The sequence below is a fragment of the Lethenteron reissneri genome, chromosome 25, assembly GCF_015708825.2.
Source record: "Lethenteron reissneri isolate LAM-NWPU_2019-01 chromosome 25, ASM1570882v1, whole genome shotgun sequence".
Lineage (NCBI taxonomy): Eukaryota > Metazoa > Chordata > Hyperoartia > Petromyzontiformes > Petromyzontidae > Lethenteron > Lethenteron reissneri.
The window spans coordinates 16,829,388-16,835,748 of NC_083803.1; the positions used below are offsets into that span (position 1 = coordinate 16,829,388).

Genomic DNA, 6,361 nt, shown 5'->3' on the forward strand with positions numbered 1-6,361 from the left:
ATTTCTTTCGAAATGGAAATTTGTTTCCAATACAACAATGCTCATATTTTGATAAATGTTACTCATGAGGCCGCTTTAAAAAAAATTTCATTTTCTGTAAGCATCTAATGAATAACAAACTTCAACAAATGCTGTGTCGCTGACCTACAGAATTCCACTTCAGCTATACTGAATGAGGTCAAGGACCCCATTGACTACCGACTTCAGAAGAAGCTGTCCAAATGTGAAGCGCCAGTGGTTAAGATGTTTGGGTACCGATAAATCTAAAGTTTAATCTGAAAACAAAGGCACCTGTCTGCAATTCTTAAAGGTTTGGCTGCTTCCAGGCTCCTCTATTGAACCCTACTCCCACTCTCAAGTTCATCTGATGGGTTGTCATCCACCTCCAGTCATAATAAAACGTCTAAAGCCAATGTAAACTAGGGTAACATATTAACTTGTCTTGTGCAATTGACTCATCATTTCATCAGAAGTCACAGGTCTCTTTTCTGCTATTGTTGTATCCCTTTGCCTGTCCTGGTGACACCACGCTCATTTATGTCCTTCCCACGCACCTCCGATTAGGACGGTTGGCTACGTACGGTGCGAGAGAAGTTCAACGTACACACATACGTGCCACAGTTCACACAGGTGTGTGACTTACGTGAACCGCTCGTCGTAACGTGACGTTTTTGGTCCACAAGCGACGCACGGAGGAGCCACCTCGGATTTCCCAGGGAGTCCACGTTGAACACGAGCGACTGAAATGACGACCGCTCTTACTCGTGTGACTATGACACGCTGGACAGAATACGTACAATGAGAGCATGTGGGAAATCCCACACTGCCTCCACGCTGTTTCACTTATGTAGTTGTAGTAAGAGCCTTCGTGAAGTACACGTACGGTCACCGCACGCAAAGCCGTCATTTTCCGTTGTGTTTATTTCATTTCGAGGGATTTGCGATAATTGTAATGGTTTGAGGCTCAGTTTCAGTGGCGAAGGATAATCTGTTGTGGGCAAGGGCTGAATTTGTCAGCGCAACAGTGCCACACGCTGGCACGTTCGGGTACTACGCTGTATCAAAGATGAAGGTGCAGCCCTGCAATTGCTTGTTCAGGACACTGCTGGGAGAAGGGCCTCCCACCAGACGGAGCTCTAGAGGACCTCATTAGAGGGTATCTTTGCCCACTTTTCCAAACTGGCCAGACATCTTGGAAGAGGCTGGAGTGCCTGCACTATACCAGGCGACACGCACCCTGCTGATTTGCCTGTGGTGTACCAATCTACACTACTGGATGGACAGAGGCTGGAGGATTGAAATACACTTTCCGATTGTTTTAACTGCCATGCTGGGAGACCGAACCAGCGTCTTCTAGAAGTTGTGTCCTAACAATGACACCACAGCAGCATCCTTACTAGGCTCTGGACTGCACCATATGGTCGGAAATAAGTTTAACACGTAGGCTTTCGCGACCAATATCATCCATAATACAGTTTTTTTTTTGGGTTAGATCACATAAATATAAATGTCTCGTTAAACCCGTCACCACCCGACATAGCCATTTAGTAAGGTTTGTCACATAAACAGAACATGCCAATTCGTTACTAATACAGCAGACCGGTGTGTTGGAGAGCAAATCCACAGCATTTCCATGTATTACTGGCGAAACGTCATACTCAGATTGTAAAAGTTATGGATATTTACGCGATCTAACCCAAAACATACCACAATTAAGTGACATTGTGCAAAAGCGGTAATTCCCATTGGCCAAGGACAAGGGTACAATTGTGCAGTTTCACATTTCTGCATTCAAGGCAGAAATTGACACCGGAGTCCTATAACTGGAAAAGTGAGCAAGAAATAGAGCGGCAATGCAATGTGTGTGTGTGGCCAATGGGCGATGCAGGGGCAGGAAAACGTATGATCACCGTGGCCTACGCCAATAGGGCCTGGGTGCCGAGCGAGGAAAATGGAAGGGAGGAGGCACGTGCTCGCTGCGTGGGTTGGCCGTGCACTTTGGCAGTGATTTAAAATGGGAACATTGTATTCAAAGAAATAATTATATAAAAGCAGCGGATTAAATTCTCGTGTTTGCGCAATAATTCCCAGGGGCTGGTCCAAATCACTTTAAAACAAGGTATACAAAAAATGTTTCTCCCACCACATTCATGACTTTGTTTTAAGCCACACATTTCTGGTCCAATCAAAATAATATGATGGATTAAGAGGTCTATTTTTTTTTTTTATAAATCAGGATGTGGTTAAATTTAATATATTTTTGTCAAAAGAAGCAAGCAGTCATTGGGTGGCCACTGCAAGCCTGACATCCTCCAAAGGATCGGCCTGGCTGCATCCATTATGCAGTCTATCCACAATATCTGGCCTCAACGTCGCTTCATCACGTCGACCGAGATGTAAATGAACAAGGCTTGCGTGATGCCGTGATGCCAGTCTTACTGATTGTCGCTGAGATGTGGACTTCTCCTGCAGTCAGACTTAAACAGGCTGCAGGCCTTCCTGTCACATGCGGTGCGAGTGACAGCTCCTTGGCACCAGATGGTTTGACTTTTATACTCTTTGGTTCTTTCGGTAAAGTCATGTAGGTGAAAAAATAGAATGGGAAAATAAATAAATAATTATTCAACAAAAATTTCTAATAAAAATAAATCTATTTTAATTTAATTCTTATTTTTATTATTTTTTATTATATTTTTTCACCTATGTGACTTTACCGAAAGAACCAAAGAGTATGGATCCTTGCAGTCACGAAAACTTCAAATCTGGTTTGACTTTTGTCGCAATACTGACGTCTAGTCAAGGAGGACTGGTCTTCCTGTTATGATGGACAACATCATCTGCTTAATAAACATCCATCTGTGTGGCAACATTGCAAGAATGGAGGACTACTTTTATCCATCCAGGTAAAGAGTGGACCTCCACTGTCTCCATCACAGCACCATCGAGACGGCTGTCCAGAGGACTCATGAGTTGGTCAGATCTGTCATGACACCGGTCTAACCTTGCAGAAAGCATTCTACAATACAGTGGAACGTGGACACTCTGGTTGGTGCAACAAACCTTTTTTTGACCGCAGAGCGTCATTCATGCATATTGCAACTTCAACAAGCTGAACAATGTGAACAACTTTAACATCTAAAATGGTACAGGAACACCACAGAGATACAACACAAACACGATACAGGGTACGGAAGTGAACACGATACGAACCAGGTGGGGCGACAGTACACATTGAACCTCTTAACATCAGCAACCATATTTCATCAAGTTGGTCTGTGCGAGCTCGTGAAGAGGTGAAGCCCAGGACTAGTTGAGACATCGCTTGCCACTGATGTTAGCCATGGCCAGGAATGAACTCTGGCCTCCGGGTTCATAGGAGAGTATACTTTCCACGATGACACTGTTCGCTAGCCACCAATCGGTAGGTTTTAGATCAGTGAACACATTCACATAATGCTAATTAAATATTTCTCTACTGACACAGACAGTAAAAATTGTTACATGAGAATATGAGATTTTATTTTTAAACACATTTTGAATGACATGATTTCCTCGTTCAGTGCAGCTTTAACAATAAATAATTTCACAAGTCGAGTCTGAATTACTTTACCTGTTAATTAATTGCCTTGAATCCTGATATAGTTTTAAAACTCGACACGTTCGATTCAACTCCGTGCAGCTTTTCGAGGCAAGATCAGACCTAAACTCTGCTGCCCGTAGGCGTATCTACATAGCAACGACCTCACGGCATTAAAGTTTCAGAGTGCAGACGACGAGCATGAAACGGAACCGCCCAATTACATTACTTGCAGTTCCTGGGCAACTCGCTCGCTATTGTTTGCCAGAAACACAACACGCCACGCTCTTATCGCCACGGATAGATTACGTTCATTACAACCTCATTACACCAGCAGCGTCAGCACAAACTGCCAGGAAGGATGCAACCCAACCGCGTGGAGTTACACGCCACGCTCTTGGTGCGTTGGGCACACGCAAGAGGTGCTTCCCTGGCCGCTGTGTACGCACGTAACATGTGCGCGCTCACGGCTCTGCAACTTTTCGATGTGAATTAAACGGACGCTCAGACTACTTGGGGTGGGAATAAATGGTGTCAGCCATTGGTTATACAAATGTTAGTCACATTTAATGTTTGATCAATGCAGCTTTGTCCCAGAGTGTCCTCACACAAAGGAGTAGTTTAACTCTCATAGTGTTTGGCTAGGTATTATGGGTTTATTACCGCTACCTAATAGGCCGTCACTCGAGCATTCAAATAGCTTATGTCCACTAATCCGTGTCCCCCTTAACGTATACAGTGATCGCGTGCAAATGTACCTCAATGAGCCCTCATCGCCTCCTAAATACGTAACCGGGTAAACACACACACGTGTGAATACCACGGGAGGGATCCCCGATGATCAAGTCGACCTCAATGAGCTGCTTGTGCTTGATGTTTATGTTGAAACACACACAGGTCTATTATTAGACGCCACTCTATTTATGACGACACAACACCCTTCATCATCTCCCGTCCATAAATGACGTCACGCACCTAAGGGGGGGTCAGACATTTGTGACGATGTGTGACGAGGGGGGTTTGAGAAATGTGACGTCACGTCAAAATGTGCAACTTTAAATATAAACAACACGTTCTTACTTAATTCAATATAATTGTTATAACACTAATTTTGATTAATTTTCATTATTAACTATTTGATTATTTAAATTTACTAAGGTCACCTTTTATTTATTCCATGAAGGAGCATTTTGGTTCTCCACGGGAGAATTTAGAAGCTTACATTTAGTAAATGTTTTGAATGATTGTTATTAAACATTTAGATTTTCAGAATTCTACCAGGGCTTTTCATTCTGTGGAATGAATATGTGGTTGTTATAATTGTACTCTCCATTTTGCTTCGTTCTATTACAAAGTTTCAAGTATTTTTTATTGTTAGAATTACTTTTAATATTTTATAAGAGAATTTCAATATAATATTCTAAACATCTGCAGTTTTAGTTAGACGTTGAATATTTTAAAGTGAATTTTATGCTAAATTTCAGCTTTCCAACGCCGCCTTTATAATAAATGTTTTCTCCTACAACATCAGAGTGCAGTGCCACATTAAATACACACTACAATGACAATAGTTTAAAGAGATTTGACGCATGTTTTAAAAAAATTGGGGGGGGGGGGGGGGCAGAGCTTTGTGACGTCATATGAGGGAGGGGGGGGGTCTGATTTTGTGACGCCGTGTGACGAAGGGGGGGGGGTCAAAAATCATCCAAAACCGCGTGATGTCATTTATGGACGGCCCCTAACATTCGTAAAACAAGTGACAAGTCAAGAAAATTTAAATCAAAGTAACGCGCTCTACGCACACAGGCAAGCGACGTTAAGACCACCGAGTAACGTTACCTCAGTCACGAAAGCTTTAAATCTAAACAAAAGCAACGCTGTCATGTCCAATGGTTTAATCGACGACGCAGCGAACAGACCGGTGGGGTGGCCGTTCAGTGTGAGCGGGCGTCAAATGTAAACACTGGGGGGCACAAGCGGCTCCCCTCCGCTGCGCGAGTAACAACATCGAGGCCGTCAACGAGTCCGAGTTGTCGCATGGGCGAGGTGACCCACGGCCCTACCTCGATCGCTCGCAGCGACACCGACAGCCGAGGTGTGGAGGGGACTTGCGAAGTTGCCGCTCGCCTCACGCGGGGTTCATTACAACGCGGACGAGCTCGCGGTTGCCAACGGACGCCATCAAGTTCGGCCCGAGGAATCGATCCGGAATTTCTAATGATTACACCCACGATCGATCCGCACCGTTCAAATCAATACAGCTCGGAATCGATAGCCTGGTAAGGTTCGATTCTTTTGGGATCGACTCCGCAGTGGTCTGTTGACGCACGGTCGGGACGCAGAGCTCGCTGATTGGGTTAAGCCGCCCAGAAAGAGGCGTGGTTTTGAAGCTGGTCGACCAATCGCGAAGAGGGATCTGTGAGTGACGTCACAAGGTAGGCGTGAACTCTCCACGGGGATATAGAGCCGCCATCTTAGTCAGGGATATTGAAAACTCTTGTTATTTATTGGTTTCTGTGATTATTAAAACATGTAAACTCACACTTGCGTTTTTATCTCGTCGATATAAAAAACAACAATTTTATATACACTTTTTTGTATTATTGTTCCGTAATTAAACGTTCACATCTGGGCGTGTTAACTGCTGTAAGATGGCGTAATGTTTCTCGCGGAAATGACGTCATCAACGTCACGGCCACGCAAGCTCGCACTTCAACCTCTACGTTGTATCCATCCGCGCTACAAAGCTCGTTAATTCTAAGCAAAAAAAAAACATTAACGTGA

The 6,361-nt window shown here is 44.0% G+C and overlaps 1 protein-coding gene across 4 annotated transcripts in view; it reads right to left on the reverse strand.

Annotated features, from left to right (window-relative positions):
• Nucleotides 1–5,798, reverse strand: part of WDPCP (WD repeat containing planar cell polarity effector) — a 35,717-nt gene extending 29,919 nt beyond the window's left edge. The window contains exons 1-2 of one of the 4 annotated variants that reach the window (XM_061559548.1): nucleotides 5,641–5,792; nucleotides 2,440–2,565 (exon numbers count right to left, since the gene is read on the reverse strand). The gene's annotated coding sequence lies outside the window, so the exon portion shown is untranslated. Of the gene's footprint in view, nucleotides 1–643; nucleotides 670–2,439; nucleotides 2,566–5,640 lie in introns of those variants that run through there. The other 3 variants (XM_061559547.1, XM_061559545.1, XM_061559546.1) reach the window with 3 other exon arrangements.
• Nucleotides 5,799–6,361: the final 563 nt, after the last annotated feature.